The sequence below is a fragment of the Dipteris shenzhenensis genome, chromosome 3, assembly GCF_047967505.1.
Source record: "Dipteris shenzhenensis isolate YYH24624 ecotype China chromosome 3, Dip_SZ_1.0, whole genome shotgun sequence".
NCBI classification, from domain to species: domain Eukaryota; kingdom Viridiplantae; phylum Streptophyta; class Polypodiopsida; order Gleicheniales; family Dipteridaceae; genus Dipteris; species Dipteris shenzhenensis.
This window is the reverse complement of record NC_141598.1, coordinates 23,337,331-23,360,277: the sequence shown is the minus strand read 5'-3', so window position 1 is coordinate 23,360,277 and position 22,947 is coordinate 23,337,331. Positions and strand designations below refer to the sequence as shown.

At 42.2% G+C, this 22,947-nt stretch overlaps 1 pseudogene; it reads right to left on the bottom strand.

Moving 5' to 3' along the window:
- Positions 1-1,941: 1,941 nt before the first annotated feature.
- LOC147903533 (uncharacterized) overlaps positions 1,942-22,947 on the bottom strand; it is a 75,880-nt pseudogene continuing 54,874 nt past the window's right edge.

The window sequence follows — 22,947 nt, the reverse complement described above, 5'->3', positions numbered from 1 at the left end:
ACCATCAAACTTTACAGAAATTACAAACTCGATTACAGGCTCTCATGGATGAATGGAGTACATTTTCAAATGCAGAGTCAAGTAGGTTGCGTCAAAAGATAATGGTTGAGTACTTTAAGACATCTTCACTGAAGATAGACCATGAAATCAATCAAGAGCATGGAGGGCACAAGTAAGATCAGATGGATGCTACTTTGGTTTAGAAACAAAGAGGACACAAGCAGGATGAGAGAGCTCCTAGTTTGGCTCAAAAGCAGCCTAGACAAGGAGCCCCACATCAAGGGTCTGCACTCAAACTCTTTTAGATAGAAATAGAAGGAGATGCTGTGTTTGATCTAAAAAATGAAGAAGCAACACAACCATTGTAGCCTAAAGAAATACAAAAGATAGAGGAAGAGGAAGGACGAGAGCCACAGCCACGTTGGCGCAACCTATCAAGGGAAAAGAAAGACGTGAAATAGAAAAGATTAATACTGCAAGGGCCACATTTCCAAAGGCTACTTTCACAAAAAGAAAATGTTCCTCCATTCAAAAAGTACAGGTAAAAGATAAAGAGGACACAATTCCAAAGGCTACTTTGAAAAAAAGGCAACGTTCCTCCGCTCAGAAACTTGAGGTACAAGAGAAAGAGGAGGATAGAGAAAATATAGAGGAAGAAGAGTCAGATCAAGACATTGAGGAAGATCAAGATGAGCTCATGTCAATAAAGAATCTCAATTTGCATCTCAATGAGACGATCATAGAAGATGATGTTGGATATATGGGGACAAAATCCCTATGCTATGAATGCTCGAGATGTGGAGTCGGCAACTATTTTTACCAATAATAGGAATCTTGATATATCTTATGCGATGCAAATATTCAAGGCTTTGGTGGATGGAAAGAAACCCATGATCTTAATGTAGTCTTACATCCAATCATGTTTTCCTGTCCAAATATAGGTAGCCCTAACAATGGAGTTATGTTTGAAGGACCTACCCATTTTGAGGAGACTTTCAGCAAAATCTTCACACAAAGCCTTTGACAAATTCCACATGAACAGGGTGAAGAAGCAAATTCCAAGAAAGTTTTAAAAGAGACAGAGAAATTTATTGCTGCATTGTAATTTGTAAATTTGAGCCGATTGATGGCCAGCATTATGCATATGATTGCAATGAACTTGCTAGACAAGCAAGGGACTCCAGAAGACTCACTGCAAAGCAAATTTCAAAGGTTCTTCCCTTTAGTTTTTATATGGCCACAATATGTATTTTTAAGCATCCAACAAAATATTTGATTGAGTTTGAAAGATTGAATCAAAGGCCATATTAGGAAAAGTGGGAAAATCTCATGAAAATGGAATGCTTCAAATTGGTTAAGGAGCAAGAAAATGTGTACTTTTAGATATGTTTTGTTCATTGGAGATTTCCTCATATGTTTCTTTTATGTAAGTGGCTTTTTGCATGTTTTCTTATGATTTTGGAATGCTTACAACTGAATTGGGTTGAAGGCATTTATGTGCATTCAAATGAGCTGAGGTCGATTTGGTTTCGATGCTACTAACTTTTTTGAAACCTCTTGTGATTAGTTTCCATGTTCATGATGCGGTAGATATGCAATGTGTACATTGCTCTAAGCATTTTCATTGACGTAGTTGATTAGAAAATTTATTGTATATTGATTTTTTAAATCAAGATAATTAAAATAATTATTCTTAATTAAGATAAAAAATTTAATTAATATAATTAATAATTAATTTTTTTAAATATAATATTATTATAAAAATTGCTCTCATAAAATGATACCAAGTTCTAATGAATAAGTACAAAAAAGTAGAATGCAAAGGTTAAATCTAACAAACATTCATGAAAGTGGATTGATTAATTTGAACATTAAAGAAAGTATAGATCATCCAATCATTACAAATTGTCTTTGGCCTTTTGCTCAAATAGACTTTATCTTTCACAAATCATCCAAGAAATCATCAATACTCATACCATCCTTCCTACTCTTGTTCTTTGCCATTTGAAGATTCTCTTGTGGTTTCAAGATTGCATTCTGTGGGATTCTAACCTTACTTCTTTTATTTGGAACTTTTACGATGCTCCAACTCCATACTATTGAATCCACATGCTCCCAACGGGTCCTCATTCCCCATATATCGCCAATTTTTGTTCCAGAAATTTGCATATTGTACTCATATCGTATTGCATCGCTACATCTTCCTCTATGAATTGGACTCCAATACTGCACAAACACCTTCATATAATTACTAGATCTCTTTTCTGTGTCCACATCTAACAATGCAACACCTAGCCAAATAGGGTATATTTCATCACTTGGCCTTACCAAAAGGAAATCATTTTTTCACATCTATCTCTTTTAAACTCTTCTCTTGGCTTATTACCTGTAGGGCCATAGTAATGGTCCTCTAGGTTTTCTAAACCCATAGTCTCAGCATCTTCTATATCCACTTTATCATCATCCAAGGTATCTTTTCATTAGCTCTTTGGCTAGAAGTCATGACTAAGTTCCTCATAACACCTATTTCATTAATTTTGGACTGGTGCACTATCCAAATTCATTTTGTGAGATAATTTTAGATAAAGCATTTTAAAAAAAGAGGCTCTTATAAAACAAAAGTTTGAGTCAAAATGTAAGATTTTAAAAAATAAAATTAGGAAAAATGACGTGACATGTTATTAAAACTAGAGTACATTAAAAAAAGAGGACTTCATGTTGTTAAAAGAGACAAAAAGTAAGATTTTAAAAAATCAAATTAGAAAAAATGGCGTGACATGTTATTAAAACTAGAGTACATTTAAAAAAAAGCATGATACATTTGTACAAGAAGTAGATCATATAACTCAAAGGAAAAAGAAATACCTGTCTGATGTATTTCATGTCCCGAATATCACCAAGAACCTAGTTTCTATTGGTCAAATGGTTGAGCAAGGCTTGCAGGTCATATTTAATCCTCATGGATGCTTTGTTGAGGATATGAAAAATAAAGGTCGCTTGATAGCAAAAGGAAAGAAGAAGGGCAGGATATTTACATTGGATGAGGACATGCCTCAATTGAGTGTAGCAATGTTTGCACATGGGACCGGTGTAGTTGCAAAAATTGATATCTGGCATAAACACATTGGTCATGTTAATGTACAGCGACTTAAATTAATGCAGGCCCAAAATATTGTTGCAGGATTGCCTAAGTTCAAGGTTGCAGAAATGCATAAGGTATGTGAAGCCTGTCCATTTGGAAAATAGGCAAGGAAACCATTTCCTAGACATGTTCAAGAGAGTAAGAAGCCATTAGAATTAATCCACTCTGATGTGTGGACGACTAAAGCTACATCTATTGGAGGTTGTCATTATTTTGTCACTTTTATTGATGACTACAACAGAAAAGTTTGGGTGTATTTTATGAAAAAGAAAAGTGAAGTGTTTGGGCATTTCAAAGCTTTTAAAGCTATGGTTGAAAAAGAAACAGGCCTGCAAATAAATTGCCTAAGGTTAGATGGAGGGAGAGAGTACCTCTCAAATGAGTTTGCAATGTTCTTGCATGAGCATGGCATAAAGCAACAATATTCATGTAGTCATACCCCACAGCAAAATGGACTTGCAGAAAGGAAAAACAGGCATATTGGAGAGGTATCTTGTGCCATGCTAAATGAAAAATACCTACTAGATTATTATTGGGCTGAAGTAGTTGCTACAGTAGTCTATATAATGAAAAGAACTCCCACTGCAGCAATACATGGCATGATGCCAGAGGAGAGGTATATTGGTAGGAAACCAGATATTTCTCATTTGAAAGTTTTTGGTTGCATTGCCTATGTTCATGTGCCAGATGAGTTGAGATCCAAGTTGGATCCAAAGGCTAAGAAGTGCATCTTTAATGGTTATTCTCTACAACAGAAAGGGTATAGATGCTATAGCCCTTCTACTCGTAAGTTTACAGTGAGTAGAGATGCTGTCTTTTATGAGATGAGTAGCTGGTATAAACCAGTAAATGTGATTGATGATGTAGATGCACAAAATGGTAATGCTACACAGAATTCACAGCAGCAATCACAAAATATTAGTGGACCTATAGTGTTCTCTAGCAGTGGTTCACATACTTTGCCATGGACAGGCAGATTGAGATCAGGAGAATCTCCTCAAAGCAATGCAGATAGTGGTATGTAGGTCTCACGAAAAGGAAAAGAGAAAGTAGATCAGCCCATGGATGATGTGAATGCAGGTCACTCTTATGTGGATGGTGAATCCAATGGCTCAAAACAGAGCATTGATGATGAGTTGGGTATTCCTTCTATTGTTACACCTAGAGTAAGGAAGACTAGGGATGTTTTGAGAGCACCTAGTAGTGAGCCTACTTTGCGTAGGTCTACGAGAGCTAGGTATCCTGTGGATAGGCTAAAATATGATGGATTTACAGCCATTCACTATGCCTATATGGTCAAAGTGATACAGGAACCAAAACCCACTTCTTTTGAGCAAGCCATGGGAAAAGAAAAATGGGAGAAAGACATGGATGAAGAAATAGATGCCTTGGAAGCAAATGCTACATGGGAATCGGTGCCTTTGCCTAAAGACAAGAATGCAATTGGCTACAAGTGGGTTTATAAGGTGAAGCACAATGTAGATGGTTCTGTGAACAGATACAAGGCAAGATTAGTTATCAAGGGGTATGCACAGACATATGGCATTGATTATGAACTTGAAACATTCAGTCCAGTTGCAAGGATGGCAACCGTAAGAGCAGTCATTGCTATGGTTGCATCAAAGGGATGGTCTTTACATCAGATGGATGTAAAGAATGCTTTCTTGCATGGTGATTTGCAAGAAGAGGTCTATATGGAGCAGCCACCAGGTTATGTTCATGATGTTCATCCTGACTTTGCAGGTTGAAGAAAGCCTTGTATGGCTTGAAACAAGCACCCAGAGCATCGTCTGACAAGATAGGACAGTATCTTGTCACTATTGGCTTTCAGATTTCCAAGGCATATTTCTCACTTTATGTGAGAAAAACAGAGAAAGGTATTATGCTGCTTGTCATTTATGTTGATGATTTGATCATCACAGGTGATAGTGATGAAGATATCCTTCATGTGCAAATGATATTGAAGCAGAAGTTTGAGATGAAGGATTTGGGAGAGCTGCGTTATTTCTTGGGCATTGAGGTGATTAGATCACCAAGTGGGATATGGCTCTTGCAGAGGTAGTATGGATTGGACATTCTGTCCAAATATGGGATGATAGGCTGCAAGCCTATTTTAGTTTCTTTGGAGCAGAATGTGAAGCTGAGCGCAGATGCAGGTGAGCTTTTGGAAGACCCTACTATGTACACACGCATAGTAGGAAGTTTGATTTATATGACTATTACCAGGCCAGATTTGAGCTATGCTGTTGGATTGGTAAGTTAGTTTATGTAGGCTCCAAGGAAACCGCATTTGGATGCGGCTAGATGCATATTGAGGTATGTGATGTCCACATTGCAGTATGGACTGTTTTATGAGACTGGGGTTCAGATACAGTTGCCTGGATACACTGATGCTGATTGGGCTGGTAGTAGTTTTTATAGATGATCTACGAGTGGATATGTGTTCTCTTTTGGGAGTGTTGCAGTCACTTGGAGCAGCAAGAAACAACCTACAGTTGCCTTGTCGAGCATATAGGCTAAGTACAGGGGTGCAGCAGTGGCTGCATGTGAGGTAGCTTGGTTGCATAAGCTACTTTATGATATGCATCAGTCTACAGATGGGCTAGTTGGCATTTATTGTGACAACATGAACAGTATACACTTGGCAAATAACCCAGTCTATCATGCTAGAACAAAGCACATTGAGGTGCATTATCACTATGTGTGGGAGAAGGTTTTACTAGGTCTTATTGATCTAGTTTATGTCAGCACAGAGGATCAGGTGGCTGACATATTCATGAAAGCATTGGGCACAGAGAAGCTGCACAAGTTCAGAGACCTGCTTGGTGTGCAGGAATTGGGATTGAGCTCAAGGGGGAATGTTGAGATATCGAGCTCCACTCGTGATATGCCAGGGTAACCGTTGTGCATTTATGTCACCGACTTGTTAGCTGCAGATGCAGTTGGTACACCGCCCATGAATAATAGCTGGATGACAACTATCTTTATGTACTCTAGTTCATGGCTCAGTTAGTATGCCACCTTAGTTAGCTGAGTTTGGTTTGAGACCCACATATAGGGTTCATCTATTCCTTTTGTGCTAAGAGTTCTTTTGGCTTTCACAACTAAGAAGAGGAAAATTGTTTTCAGCCTCCACCTTTGTGTGTATTCCCCCATTGTGTATGTGAGAAAGCTACTAGTGAGACTCCTTCCTTCTCTCCCACTCTCTTCACAATATCAATGATGGGCTACGGTTCAATCTCATCCTCAATGAGATCAACCCTTGCCAAACTATCTACTTCAAAATCCAAACCAAAGTTGAGATCTACAAATACATTCAACCCACTACTACTTGTGCTACTCATGTGCTCATTGAAATCAGCATCACCAATGGTAGGCTCGTCCTCATGGGTAATGGCCTCAATATCTTTATCTCCTATCTCATGATCATCCTCCTCTCTCGTATCATGGTCATCATCACGTCCATGGCCATGATCATCCTCCATATGCTCCATATTAGTAAATGTACTATACATCACTTTGGAACGTGGCCTAATAGGTATAACATACCACCATCTATTATTATCCACCATTGGTTGATAGACAACCTAATTCAAACACAAATACAATCATGTTATTTTCCTTTCATCGAAGGTATCAAATATTTAAAAGTGAGTATTTTTATATGTGTACACAATACTTGTTCACGTTGTTGCGGTAGTACTAGTGTGCCCTTACTTTGCCAAAACTTTGTGGAGTCAATAGTTACAAAGCCACTTGCATGGCATTTGATTGTTGCATTAGGGCCTCTTTCCACCACATCCTTAAACCACTTTACATCCAAAACATACACAAAGAAGTGTCGAAAGTCAAGCTTAATAATATCTTGGATTATGCCACAATAATCATTCATGGCTCCATTGGCTCCCTCAAAGCTAGCAATGACGCCGCAATCTTGTGTGTTTCTCTTATCATCAATCTGTTGTGTTCGAAAATTCTTGCCCTCACACCATATAGCATTGAACATAGTACACTACACCAACACAAAATCAATTAAATAAGCAATCTAAATTGTTGAAAGCTCCTAATTTATGCATAACATTCTATATACCAACCTTGTGTTAGATATCAATGCTCCACTCTCATGTAACTACGCGGGAACCAACTAACTCTACTTGTAAGCCCCCCATATGAGGAGAAGGCATTTGAGTAGCTCGGTTATCTGGTAGGTCCTGGTTTGGACACAAGATGGGAGCCATGTGTGGCCTGATGGCTGGACGGCTTCAGAGAGAGTTGGCACACCACTAATTAGGCTACATGCAAGTGCGGGAAGGCATCCCTTGACTGACTGCACTGAGGGTAGATGGAGCATTTCCCGAGGCAGCCCACTCTCAGGTTGTGGGGCCCGTTTGGAGCCTCAAATGATCTCGGATGGCTCTGGTGAACGGAGACCGTAGGTTAGTTGCTCTATTTTGTGCACCCATTCTATTGTATGGTCGGTGGCCTAGACCCCCAATTGACCATTTTGGGTGCATTGGGTCGGTCACCCAATTGAGCCTAACCGACTGGTGGCTATATAAGAGCAAGCCTGTGAAGCCCATTTCATCACTAGCTACAGCAACCCTGATTCCTTAGCATTCAGCCTCCGTCTTCTACTATTTCTAGCATGCCATCGAAGCTTCTTTCACAGGAGCGCACGGTTGGGAGGGAGCGCACGGTTCTACAGTAATCAAATTTTTTATTCTCCATACTATCTTGTTTTCTCTCTTGTGTACGAGATCCTGTTATCTGTTGAGCATAGACATTGTATTATTTTCTTACATGGTATCAGAGCCTGGAATCTAGAAAGAAGATTTGGTAGTGTGTTTCTATTTGCGAGCAGATTGTGAGAGATGGCCTAGCCCGCAAGACTGCGAATCCCACCATTCGGTGAAAGCGGAAAGTTGGACAGCTCTAACTATCCTCTCTAGAAGTTCAAGATGAAGACCATCCTAAGCACATATGAGCTTTGGGACACTGCTACTGGGGTGGATGTGAGGCCAGTTCTAAGACCGGATCCATAGCCAATGCAGGACAACAGATAGTACCAACTGCGGATGACATTCTCGCATGGACAAGAAGAAATGCAGATGCGATGTGTTCTATTGTCTGTAGTGTTAGTGATTCCGTCATGGCGTTAATTCAACATGTCACCACAGCGGAAGAGGCATGCACGGTCTTGAAAAATCAGTATGAGACCATGAATCAGATGCGGATTTAAAATCTAGAGACTCAACTCACAAACGAGAAGTTGTCTGAGTCTGAAGTGGCAAAGAAGTTCATCACCAGTGTGAAGAATCTGCGCGATCAGATGACTTCGATTGGCATCACCATCACCAGCGAGAATCTAGCACAAAGGTGCATACAGATTCTCCCACCAAAGTACGATGGTCTTGTTATGGCACTGAATACACAGAACAGAAATCCGCCCCTCAACTTTGAGGATTTCAGTGCAATGCTTCTGGAGGAGGAGATGTGTCAAAAGATGAGGACTGGAGAAGATTCGGCTTTCTGGACCGGATCAAGGAAAGGTAAGGGTAAGGACTCTGGTAACCCATCTTCTTCTGATGACAAAAAGAGAAAGAAGAAGATCAAGTGCTTCTATTGCAACAAGGTAGGGGAAAGATGGAGACGGAAGCTTTGGGTGGTTCCTACTACTTCATGACGCTAATCGATGACTACTTCTTAAAGATGAAAGATGTGGCTTTCAGTAGGTTCAAGGAATGGCATATAATGGTCGAGAAAGAATCAGGGAGGAAGGTGAAGAAGCTGAGATCAGACAGAGGTGGAGAGTTCACATCGACTGAATTCGAAAGTTACTGCAAAAGTCACGGGATCAATAGGCAGAAACCCCTGCCACATACATCATAGCAAAATGGAGTAGCAGAACGCAAGATGCGCGTCATCTGCAAAATGGGCCAGAGTATGATGAAAGGGAAAGATTTGCCAAAGACTTTTTGGGCTGAAGCATGTCACACGGCAGTTTACATCCTGAATCATAGCTACACGAAGGCTGTGAATGGAATGACTCCACTGCAAGCCTTTTCTGGTAAGAAACCTTCAGCTACACATTTCAGAGTTTTTGGATGTGTATGTTTTGTGCATGTCCCTGATGCTACCAGGACCAAATGGGAACTGAAGAGCCGAAAGTGTATTTTCTTGGGCTATAGTGAAGAGGCGAAGGGTTACTATCTCTATAACCTTGTTACCAAGAAGGTAATTGTAAGTCACCATGTGGTCTTCTCAGAACAGCTGCATCAATTGGAGGAGGATACTTCCTTCCCAGATAACCAGGACCAGGATATCCATCCAGTACCGCCACCAACAGCAAACCGAACTCCCCCAATGGTGCTTGGGAGGATTCAAGACAAAGAAGATGAAGAAGAGCCTGCAAAACCACAATGGCAACAGCCATTCCCAAAGTGGGTAAAGTAGCTTTTGGATGGCAGAGAACCTCCAGCCATTGAGGAGGAACCATTCGAACACCGCCGGTCCAAGAGATTAGAGGAGCAAAGAAGAGCGCAGGAACACTTGGTCAACTATGCTTTGATGACCGAAGTGATCCGTGCTGATGAACCCAAGTGTCTTGAAGAGGCACAGGGTGATGATAGGTGGATGGAGGCTATGCAGTCGGAGTATGGCTCCATAATGAAGAACAACACTTGGGACCTTGTGGATCGACCACCAAAATGCAAGGTAATCGGAACCAAGTGGGTGTACAAGACCAAGTACAAGTCCGATGGCACATTGGATACGGTTTTGATTATCAAGATACTTTTGCTCCCATAGCTTGACTAACCACAATTCGCAGTATTTTGGATTTAGCTGCCCAAGGAAGTTGGCCCGTGTTTCAGATGCATGTAAAATCCACCTTTCTGAATGGAGATCTTAAGGAGGAGGTATACGTGGAACAACCACCAGGTTTTGAGATCCCCAGTTCAAAAGGTAAAGTCTGCAAACTGAAGAAGGCACTTTAGGGCTGAAACAAGCCCCACGAGCATGGTACCAGCGAATTGATGCCTACTTTCTACAAAATGGGTTTAGGAGGAGCCCATCAGACGCAAACTTGTATATCTTCAGAGAAGGAGACAGGTGTATGATCATGGTCCTTTATGTGGACGACCTTGTCATAACATGGAACCATGAAGAGAAGATCTCGCAGACGAAGCATTTGCTAGGAAGAGACTTTGAAATGACAGACCTCAGGCTGATACATTTCTATTTGGGGATTGAAGTTTGGCAAGAGCCAAAACAGATCTTCATTTCACCACTGAAGTATGCTGGAGAGATACTGAAGGCATTTGGCATGGCTGAGTGCAAGATAGTTGGTACCCCTATGGAGGTTGACGCGAAGCTCTCAAACAAAGATTCATCACCACTGGTGGACAAAGCGAAGTACAGAAGGCTTGTGGGCAACTTGATTTACCTGTGCAACACATGGCCGGACATCAGTTTTGCAACTGGTGTACTAAGCAGGTTTTCCAATAAGCCCCGGGAGAACCATTAGAGAGCAGGGATGCGGGTGGTGAAATACATCAAAGGCACACTTTATTATGGCATCACCTATACCAAGGGCAACATCTTGACTGGATTTTGTGACTCGGATTGGGTAGGAGACGTGGACAGTAGGAGATCAATGACAGGGTATTGTTTCTCACTTGGATCTGGAGTTGTGTCATGGGTCAGTAAGAAGTAACCCATAAAAAGTGCCCCGGGCCTACACCTAAAGTGTCACCCTACACTCCCAGCACATAGGTGCTAATCCCAATCGTGACAAGAAGGATCCAAAGTGGGATCCCATCTTGCCCATCCCACTTGAGAGAGTACACATATGTACTTTACATGCAGAACTGCGCATACTTGATAAGTTGTTGTATTTGCATCTTGTTTATGCTTGGAATTTAATTTTGCAAGAAGTATCCACATGGTGCATTGCAGAAGCTGCGAAGTTGTTGTCAGAGATGGGATTTCATGGAGGACATGTCAAACTTAAGGAGGATAAGAAAATGTTTGGGGCAACATAAAGTCTTTCTACAAAAGTGTCCATGGGTGGAGGGAAGGCAAGGAGATTTATATCGAACCACAATCTTGACAAAGACAAACATACATTGTCTCAAAGTAGTTTGGGTTGATAATAGTGGAAAGCATTGTGTGTATGCGCGACCAATAAGGCTTCTCATCCTCAAGTAGCAATTTTGAGAGCTAAAGTATGAACAAAGGTAGATGCATTGATAAAATTGCTTCGCCAAGTTCAAATCGATGAGATGTATTATGAAAGGTTTAGGATGGCTGTGAAAGAGATTATGCAATTAATGGTGAAAGCATGGGGGGAGTCGCACATTATGCATTACATGGTAATCTTGGCACCATCATAATATTTAGCACTTGCTTTTATAAACAGTTTTTGTTGCTGATTTGATTCTTATCATGTTTGCAGCATATTCTCTATGCACACAGACCATGGTTTGTACAAAATTGGGGTCCATTGTCAATTTGGAATACACAAGGCATGGAGAAGTCGCACTATAGAGCCAAGGCAGCCTACTTCAAGAACTCAAGGCATGGTGGTGGTGTTACTCGCAACAATGCATTGCATGAGATGTTCGACTAGTTTTTTAGATGTTTACTAGGAAGGACTTTGAAGTCTGAAAAGGCAAAGGCATCAGAACTTGCAAAAACAGTTCAAATTGTATCAAATAATAGAAGGCATAGTGCTTGGAAAGCATCCATAGGGAGTCGAGGAGTCACACGTTGGTTGCAAGCTAGAGTAAGACAAGGGAGCAGATGGGTCCAACCACCAACAAAAGATATGGTGTAATCGTATACAAATATAAAATAAATATATTACTTATTTTGACCACAATTTGTGTACTCACTCTTTAATATCTTTCTTATTTTGACCACAATTTTTGTCCTCACATGACATTGGGGAAAGTGGGGACATGGTGAAGGAGGGGGGAGAGAAGGGAGGGGCAGGGCAAGGGGCAAGGGGAGGGGTGGAGTGGTAGCAAGGGTAGGGGGAGGGGGGTTATGGGGGAGGGTGATGGGTGTGGGCAGGGCAAGTAGGGGGAGGGCAAGGGAGGCAGCGTCCAGTGGGTCTAGCAGTGTTCTTCACTCTTGCCATTGAATAATGAGAGTTAGGGTTTTTTTTAACATTTTAAAAGGGCCCATCATGTTTTGACATCCTTCTAATTACATTTAGGGTTTCATCGTGCCCCTTGGCCCCGCCCTAACCCCTCCAACCCCCCCCACCCTCGTCGCCCTCCCTTCCTCCTCTAGCGCCACCACCTCCATGGCATATGTGCACATGTGAACCTATCCGGGTTTGATGGTGCCTCCCTCGACTCTCGTGACCCCTCCCCCAACTCCCCCAAGTCCCGTGAGCCCACTCCCTAGTCTCCTGAGCCTTCTCCTCCTCCCAAGTCCCATGAGCCCACTCCCCAGCCCAAAGAACATGATCCTTCCCCTCAACCTTCTCCCTAGCCTTCCCCTCAGCCTTTCCCTCAGCCTTAGCCTTAGCCTAACCCTCAACCTACCCCTCAGCCTTCCCCTCCTGACCCTTATCCTTCTCCTTAGCCTTACTCTCAACCTTCCCCTCAGCCTTCCCCTCGGCCTTCCCCTCCCCATGAGAGCCCTCTCCCAATTGAACAAAATGTGTTCGATAACCTCCTGGATATAGAGAGGCTTCCTGAGGGTCGGAGATACAACCCATCACAGAGATGACCCCTGAGCCCATGACGAGGGTAAAGCAAACTCCGAGGAAGCCCCATCCCAAAGAAGACCAAAGCTATAGACATCAGCGAGAGGACGACTCCGAGGAGGACCACGAATGCAGACAAGATCAGTAGAAGAAGTTCAAGGTAGACAGGAGGCAGTGGGAAGGTGTTCGAGTACCTGTAAGGCCCCCACCAAGAGTTAGGAAGCCATACAGAGCAAAGCCAGGAGCGCGAGCCTTGAGGGAGATAAGGCAAATGCACAAGACCACCAACAAATTGATCCCGTGTGCTCCCTTCCAATGTGTGGTATGGGAGATAGCACAGGAATACAAGGACGACATACGCTTCAGCACAAGAGCTATGGGGGGACTCTAGGAGGCTGTAGAGCAAGTGACCACTGCTCTGCTTCGAGGATGCCAACTTGTGTGCCATCCATGCAAAGCGCATCACGATCATGGACAAGGACATGGCTCTGGCAAAGCGGCTACGGAGTGACCCAAGTTTGAAGCCCTAGATTCTCTTGCAACCCACTCTTAGGACTTAGACCACCCCCTGCCCTTGAAGGCACTATCTTGTATCTAATGCCCAAGGGATTATTTCTTTTAATAAAATATATCGACATTCTCTACACTATCACATTGTTGTATATTTTCCATTTCAATGCTTGGAGTAAATGATCATTTTGATGTAAGTTTTGAATTCTATTAAATCATGAAGGAATTTCACTGTCGCACAGAAGGGAAAAGTGTTCGATATGTCGCCAGGACCCCAAAAAGCACAAAACCCACCATGGCACAAATTTGGGCATTCTAACAAGTCCAGAATGCCCAAATTCACACCGTGGTAGGTTTTGAGCTTTCTGGGGTCAAGCCCAAAACCCGCCACGGTGCAAATTTGGGTATTCTGGCAAGTCCAGAATGCCCAAATTTGCATCGTGGTGGGTTTTGGGCTTTCTAGGGTCCTGGTGACATGCTGAACACTTTTCCCTTCTGCACGACGGTGAAATTCCTTCAAGATTTGACAGAAATGAACTCTCAATACCCAAAATTAGTGAAAATGATACTAAATTGGCTAGAAATTTATTAAATTAACACAATTAAAATGATGGAGAAAATATATCATCAATGACTTAAACAAAATACAATGGAATTCATGACAAGCAATGATAACTTAAAACAAATAATAAAGACATGTAGTCATGTATCCATTTAAATATATGTTTACATATACAAAAGGCCTCACAGGCTATCTTTATTATTGGCTAGTTTGAGCATATCAAGAATAGGGGTCTTTGAATCCCCTAGTGGATTCCTAGATATAAATCTAGCTGCAACAGCACTAACATCCTCCTCTCATGCTGGCAAAGACATAGTCATTGCTGTCAATGCCCTGCCATGAATGTTCGATCCAAAGGCATTGATAGCAGCCAGGCGATGTACCAAAATGACTTTGTCAGCATTCTGAGTAATGTTGGAGTATCCGATAGCGTGCGACAATGCCTTGCACTTCAGCAGCTCCGAAGGACCTTGAGGAGAAAATTTGCCATGAAATACCATGATATGCTTTGCAACTTTGCCAAGGTAATGGGCCAAAGAATGATCTTGCCCAAATGTGTTGCGAACATTACCCCGTCGAGATGAGAATTCATCAAGCTCGAACGCATTCTGCAACAATTCAACAAACATTAGAAGACCGACAAAACAAATTATACTGAAAGAACATCAAAATAAAAAATATTGTTTGAACTTACCACTACAGCGTTGTCGGCTTCTATCCCTTCCTCATTTGCAATGTTGATGGAACCAGGTGCTGTGTGATGTTCCATTTGGAAGGTGGAATGAGACACAAGAGGTCACATCATTGCATGGTCTTATAGCCTTTCTCCTCACCATGCTTGTAGAGGTTGCAACAGCAAGAATGGGACTCCTACACAAGGCAATGCTACTCCAACAAAGGCACAAAAGAGGGAGACGGAGAGGGATAGAGCAGCAACAACAGAGGCACAAGAGAGGGAGAAGGAGAGGGACAGAGAGCAGCTCCAACAGAGGCACAAAAGAGGGAGAAGGAGAAGGACAGAGCAGCAGTAACAGAGGCACAAGAGAGGGAGAAGGAGAGGGACAGAGCAACAGCAACAGAGGCACAAGAGAGGGAGAAGGAGAGGAATAGGGCAGCTACAACCGAGGCACAGGAGAGGGAGAGGGGAGAGAAAGAAAGAAAGAAAGAAATTTTATTAAAGGTCCACGGAAGGCCATACATGGCCTATGGGACACAAAATCATCCGAAAGGAAAATACATCATCAACGATGCGCCAACTAGGTGGCCTCATCGTAATACCGCTAAGATGCCAAAAATGGCTACAAAAATCCTAGATACAAAATGAAATGAAATAGAGTACCAAAATTGCCTAGATACAAAATGTAAAATATGAAATATGAGGAACATCGTCTTCCCTAAGGGGTCTGTGATCCAAAGAAATGATGGAAGTCATGGCCATCGACCATGCCTCCTGCCATGAGTGTGAAGATCTGGGCAAGTGTCAAATGGGCTGCTGGCGGTGCCAAGTCTCCATGGAGCAATCTCCTCCGAAAATCTGCCATCATCCTCCGTCGTCTAGAAATAAAGCGACGGGTACGGCCTCTGTGTAAGATCATCCTGCGGTGCTGCCGGATCATGTCATATGTACATCCTCAGGGTGGAACCATCGGTGCTCTCTGGCAAGATGGGCTATCTCTGTGCTCATGGTCCTGCGCCTCGTCCTGCTCCTCATGAATAACCAGGTCTCTCTGGCAGGGATGCGACGGTGCTCTCTGAGGAATCTCTCTCTGTATCTGGTGATCTCCCTGATGAACAACGCTAAGCAATACTGATCCTCATACTCCATAATCCGAGAGAGAGGTCCAAATCCGTGCCCAAATAAACAGTGAAATCTGCCACGGATCTCATAATATAAAGGGCATCTGCAAACAAAGTGCTCCTCAGTCTCCACCTCCCCCATAGTGCAACAAGGGCATATCCTAGTCTCTCGCCTGGGTCTATGTCCGGTAGCTGTACGACGCATCCTGCCGGCCTCAATGTCTAATCTGTGGGAAGATACCCTGAGCTGGCCCAAGGCAATCCTGAGTGAGTGCGACATATGAACGCCGATATATCCTGGGGATATGATGAAGCCATCCTCTGAAATCCTGAGAAAATGGTCACGATATGTGGTCATCTTCGTAGGAAGCTCCGTGGGATGAACCCAAGTGCGAAACGTGTGTAGCTGCAACAAATCTGCCCTGATAACCTGGCTGAGCTCATGTCGAGTGAGAGGGAGGCGAGGGGCATCTATGCTGTATCGAAATGGTGGCAGCCTATCCATATCCAAGCCCAGCGAGGTGAGCCATGTGGAGAGTGTGTGGTACCAACAAAAAGTATGACCTCTCTCCGCTAACATCTGCGAGGATGTCAGTGCTAGCCACGGTAATCGTGCTCTGCCTGCTGCTGAGTCTCCGAGCGCCCTGATCCTATGCAAGTACGTAACTAACTGAAATGCTGCATCTAGCGCTAGGGGTGTAGCTCCGAACTCTGCGAACGTAATCTGATGCAGTACCGTGGGCTTCGCTCTGATCAATCTGGAGAACATGATGATCTGTAACCTCTCTACTCGTCTCCAATCTGCAACCCTGAGATCTCCTACCCAAAAGGGGCTAGCATACATGACTGCAGGTCTCACCAGCGTATCGAGAGAGAGAGAGAGAGAGAGAGAGAGTGGAACTGCAACAAGCAGGCCAGAGCAAGAGGCAGCAGAGAAAGAGGGGGAAGAGGGAAAATGCGTGGAATTTGGTTCAAATCTGAGTGATTTGGTAGGCTAGACCGGAACAGTGGGGCGCAGAGGCCCTAGAAAGAGGAAGGAGAGAATAAAAATTTGCCACAAGGGCCCTACCATCCCATTGAAGGCAGTTTTGGGCTCATATGGGGGAGGTGCACCTGGTAGGAGGATCAAACATGGGTTAAAAGGGGGGGGATGGTTTGGGTGGTCCCTAGCGTAAGGAGTGCAACCAATAGGGGCTCTCTGCAGGCCTGCCCACCCTCCACCTCAACATACCATTGCCCCACACCTTCTAGCACTCTCATTGGTACACCTCAAATCACTCTCTAATCACTTGAAATTAGGAAATACTAATTGGAGGCCTTTTTGAGACCTCGATTCTCCCCTAATGAAGGAAGGTGAAAGGGAAGAACACATAACAAAGACTGTTGGAGCACGTCTATAGACACATCTATAGGTGCGGCTGTCTGTTTTTCCAAAAGACAGACGCACTGTTAGATGCATTTATAAATGTGCTCCGACAGATGCCTCTTTCAAAGAAACTGAAAAGGACATGTACCCAACCCCAAAAAGAACAATACTAGTACCAAAAACATCCCTTCCCTGCATACGACAAAGGATGAATCCAAAGAGAGCAACTTCCAAAAATGATCAACTGCCAAGAGACTTACCTGGATAGAGGTATGGAAGCTTCTTGTCCTTCTTCAAAGCTGCTTCTCTTTCTTCTCTTCCTTGTTCACCCTCGACTCTTGTGTGCTTGGGGATGATTGTGTAAGCCTGGAGATGAGTGTGGGTGCTTGGTGATAAGTGTGCATGCCCGAAGTTGTGTCTGTTAATAGTAAAGCAAGTCGTGCAATGCTAAAAGTATGTGAAGGAAAGCAAGCGCGCTAAAAGTAGGTTCAAAAATCAGCTCGCAATCTGCGCGTCTAAAAGTGCATCTAAATGTGCATCTATCAATGCATCTAGACTACATTTTAGGCGTGCTTATAGACGCTCTCCATAGTACAAATGTAGTGTTAGATGGGGCTTTTAGACGCTTCATAGAATTTTGACATTTAGAACTCATGCAAGAACAAATTTTTTGGGTTGTTTATCTATAGGATGTCTTCATCTTCAACAAGTAGCTCTAGTGAGGATGAATCCCTCTGTATCCACCATCGCGAAATGTGGTTGGAGCAAAAAATCAAATGTATGTGTGATCGATGTCGAGGAAACATGTATCGTGCACGTAGAATTACACTCAATCACGTCTCAAAGTATGGAGAATGGGATGCGACCGTAAACATGGTAAGTGTTAAAGAGTTAAGGTTGATTGAGATACCTATGGGTGTTCATGTGTTTGAGTTATGATCCTGTTTTAATTTGATATAGGATATAGTGCCAACCCGCATATGTTGCCCTATGCTCATCGTAAGGAGGCGAAGCATCACTGATATGAGGTGGGATCTTCAGGAGGGACTGTTACAGATGCATGGAGTGATGGGGACAGTAGCCCTCCACCTTTACCTCATTGATGATATGGTGCGGGATTTATATGTCCACCAATCCTCAGGTAGGGATGATAACATGGAGCAGGATGAGATCTTTTTACTGCAACATCAACTCCACTATTTAAGGGTTGTACATTCTCTGTTCTACGTGCCTCCCTTGAGTTACCAAACTTGCAGACCATCTATGGATGGAGCAATGCAAGTTTGAATGCCTTACTCAAGTAAGCTTTAAAGTCTATTTTGCAAACATGGTGAATTATGCTAGTGGGTCAATTACTCGAATGATTTTTCTCATTTATGGTCTTCACGTGTCGGCTATTGTGTAAAATGCTTCCAAGGGAGAATAAATTACCGACCTCAAGAGATATGGCAAGGCAACATGTGACCTCTCTTGGAGGATTAGGTTACAAGTGCATCCATGCATGTGTCAACAATTGCGTTCTATTTCATGGACCACATAAGGATGCAAGAGAGTGTCCTACTTGTGAAGAGGCAAGATATAGAGCAGATCTCAAAACTTTGGATGTGCCTCGTAAGGTTTTGCGACATTTTCCCATAATCCCTCGCATCCAATATATGTTCAAGTGCAAATCCATTGCAAAGCTCATGTCATGGCATTCCTCCCATCGATCAATCGATGGCAAGTGGAGAACTCCCACAAACACTCTTGTGTGGAAGGATATTGAAGACACATGGCCAAGCTTCAAGGAAGAACTTAGGAGCTTGAGACTTGGATTGGGTATAGATGGTGTGAACCCATTTGGTCTCAAAAGGACCTCTTACAGTGTATGGCTAGTGATATAGGTGAATTATACTCTTCCACCCTCTATGGCGATTAAGAAAGGACATGTTATGTTATCCCTTCTAATTCCAGGGAAACATAAAGTCAAAAATCTTGATGTTTATTTGGAGCCTTTGATTGACAAGATAGAGATACTTTGGAAAGGTATCGAGGTGCATGATGTGAGTAGGCCACCCTCATCATGATACTTCAACTGCAAAGCAGTCTTGGTGTGCATAACTTCCCACGCTATGGCGAGTGTTTAGGTAAGCGCATTGCACTTTTAATTATGAGTAGGCAATCGATGTGGCACCCTAAACCCACCTTTAACTCTTAATTGCATCTGTTGTTCAGGTCTCACTACATCGGGTTACCATGCATGTCCTATTTGTTGCCCTTCACTAGTTGCCTCACGGGAAGACACATTGAATAAGGTCATCTATCAGAATCACCATCGATTTCTCCCACTTGATCATCCTAGATATGTCGCCCCTTGGAATGTACCTCCACAGTCATTGTGGGAGATTGGATGAGAATTTGAGACGGTTCCACGATGACTCCACCACTTGTAATGAGCCGGTAAGGGTTTGTAACTATTGTGTGCTATATTGGCAGGAAATAAAGATTGCCCGCTAACACCATCTTTTGTTTAGATACTCCATCTTTTATCGTTTACCATATTGGTCCCACCTCAAGATCAATCACCTGCTTGATCCCATGCATATCTTCAAGAATGTGGCATCTACCATTTGGGAACATTTGAATGGGACACGAAATTCCACAGGCATAAGGGAGGATCTACGCACCATAAGGAGGATGCATGAAGCTTGGCCACAAGAGAGGATAAATGGGTGTGTCTTTTTACCTCGTGCACCATGGAGGTTATCAAAGCTAGAGATGGTGGCGGTGAAGTGAGCTATCACTACAATTCGTACTCCCACTAGATGCATGCCAGTGTTTGAAGGGGGCCTTCACAAAGAGCAAGAAAAGAGGTGTAGAGCAATTATATGGCTTGAAATCTCATGATTGGCACAAGATGCTCCAAGCAAGTACTTTACATGCATAATATATTTTTCCTTCCAAATTTGTGAGTGAATTAGAAGCAACTAATCAACCATTCCTCATGTGTTCAGTTCATATTACCTACTAGCATTTCTCGCAGTGCATCAAAGGATGTGAAGGATTGTATTTACAAGATGGGTGAGCTGGTGAGGTACTTTACAGGATACAAAATGTGAATATTGTATTTACAAGATGGGTGAGCTTGTGAGGTACTTTACAGGATGCAAGGTGTTCATATTGCTAATATTGCATACTTTTTCCTTTCTAGGTATGTGAGCTCAAAGGAAATAGATCCCACCAAGATATTATTAAGCTTTACTTTCAACACTTCTTTGTGTATGTTTTGGATGTAAAGTGGTTTAAGGACATGGTGGAAAGAGGCCGTAATGCAACAATCAAATGCCATGCAAGTGGCTTTGTAACTATTGACTCCACAAAGTTTTGGCAAAGTAAGAAGGACATACTAGTACTACCACAACAATGTGAACAAGTATTGTACACACATATAAAAATACTCACCTTTAAATATTTGATACCTTTGATGCAAGGAAAATAACATGATTGTATTTGTGTTTGAATTAGGTTGTCTATCAACCAATGGTGGATAATAATAGGTGGTGGCATGTCATACCTATTACGCCATGTTCCAAAGTGATGTACAGTACATTGACTAATATGGAGCGTATGGAGGATGATCATGGCCATGGAGGTGATGATGACCATGATACGAGAGAGGAGGATGATCATGAGATAGGAGATATAGATATTGAGGCCATTACCTATGAGGACGAGCCTACCATTGGTGATGCTGATTTTGATGAGCACATGAGTAGCACAAGTAGTAGTGGGTTGAATGTATTTGTAGATCTCAACACTGGTTTGGATTTTAAAGTAGAGATTTTGGCAAGGGTTGATCTCATTGAGGATGAGATTGTGAACCGTAGCCCATCATTGATATTGGCAAAACTATTTTACATATTGTCTCATTCTTCTCACCTCACTTAATTTTGTATATGTGGGTTTGCCAAAAAGCATTGATATTTTTGTTAAAATTACATGCTTTGGTAATCATAGGCAATGTTTGGAAAGCAGTGATGTACATTTATCAGCCTGCACCAAAATCTCACTTTCTGTATTCTCTATTTTGCATCTAAATCTGCGTCTAAATCCATGTCTAAATTCAGAGTGCAGATGCACTAATAGATGTGCTAATAGATGCACAAATAGACGCGTTATTAGATGCACCCATATTTTTACTATTCTAGCAATGCTTATTGATGCGCCCACTATTTTGCGTGTTTGTCAAGTGCATCTATAGTTTCTTTGTCTTGTTGTGAAAGAGGAATTAAAAAACCAAACGACTAAATCTAAAACAATTAATAAAAAATTGATAATAGAAAGATTTGGATAAAGCATTTAAATAACGACAAATAAACAAGAAACACCTAAGGAAACAAATGATTATGTACAATTGGTCCAAAATCATCCCTAATAGATAAGTCCACATGCGTATTTGGTTAGTATGTGTGCCATTTTTCATACATAGTCACTAGTAGGGATTATACCTTCCACGTCGCACATACCAAATCAGTTGCAGACCAAATCTTTCTTGGATGTACTAGGGTAGCTTGAGAGCCATGCAAAGTCTCATCCCCAACAGATAAGTCCACATGCGTATTTGGTTAGTACGTGCACCATTTTTCATACGTAGTCACTAGTAGGGATTGTAAAAATGTCTCGGGGGGGTCACTCATCATATGTAACCCTATCACGTGAGTTCAACAGAAGGATATTTTTTATTTCTAAAATTTACAGAAATAAATATACATAAGGGACTATTTTAAATAGTTTTGGGAAAATTTTACAGATTTGTATAGAAAAGGGGTACATTTTATTAATGAAAAATTTACAGATAAGGGATTTTAGAAATAGGCCTTGAACGCACGTGGTATAGAGGGTTTATACATAGTGACCCCCCCGAGAAAAATGTACGCATTATACCTTCCACATGGCACATATACTAAATCAGTTGGAGACCAAATCTTGCGTGGATGTATGTCTATGGTAGCCTAAGAGCCATGCAGAGTTTCATCCCCAACAGATAAGTCCACGTGCGTATTTGGTTAGTACATGCGCCATTTTTCATGCATAGTCACTAGTACAGAATGTAAAAATGTACACATTATACCTTCCACGTGGCACATACCAAATCAATTGGAGACCAAATCTTGCATGGATGTACATCTAGGGCCATGCAGAGTTTCATCTCCAATAGATAATTCCACGTGTGTATTTGGTTAGTACGTGTGCCATTTTTCATGCATAGTCACTAGTACAGATTGTAAAAATGTACACATTATACCTTCCACGTGGCACATACCAAATCAGTTGGAGACCAAATCTTGCGTGGATGTAGGTCTAGGGTAGCCTACAAGCCGTACAGAGTTTCATCCCCAACTGATAAGTCCACGTGCATATTTAGTTAGTACGTGCACCATTCTTCATGCATAGTCACTGGTAGGAATTGTAAAAATGTACGCATTATACCTTCCACGTGGCACATACCAAATCAATTGGAGATAAAATCTTGTGTGGATGTATGTCTAGGGTAGCCTAAGAGCCGTGCAAAGTTTCATCCCCAACAGATAAGTCCACATGCATATTTGGTTAGTACGTGCGCCATTTTTCATATGTAATCACTAGTAGGGATTGTAAAAATGTACGCATTATACCTTCCATGTGGCACATACCAAATCAGTTGGAGACCAAATCTTGCATGGATGTACATCTAGGGTAGCCTAAGAGCCATGCAAAGTTTCATCCCCAACAGATAAGTCCACGTGCGTATTTGGTTAGTACGTGCACCATTTTTCATGTGTAGTCACTAGTAGGGATTGTAAAAATGTATGCATTATACCTTCCACGTGGCA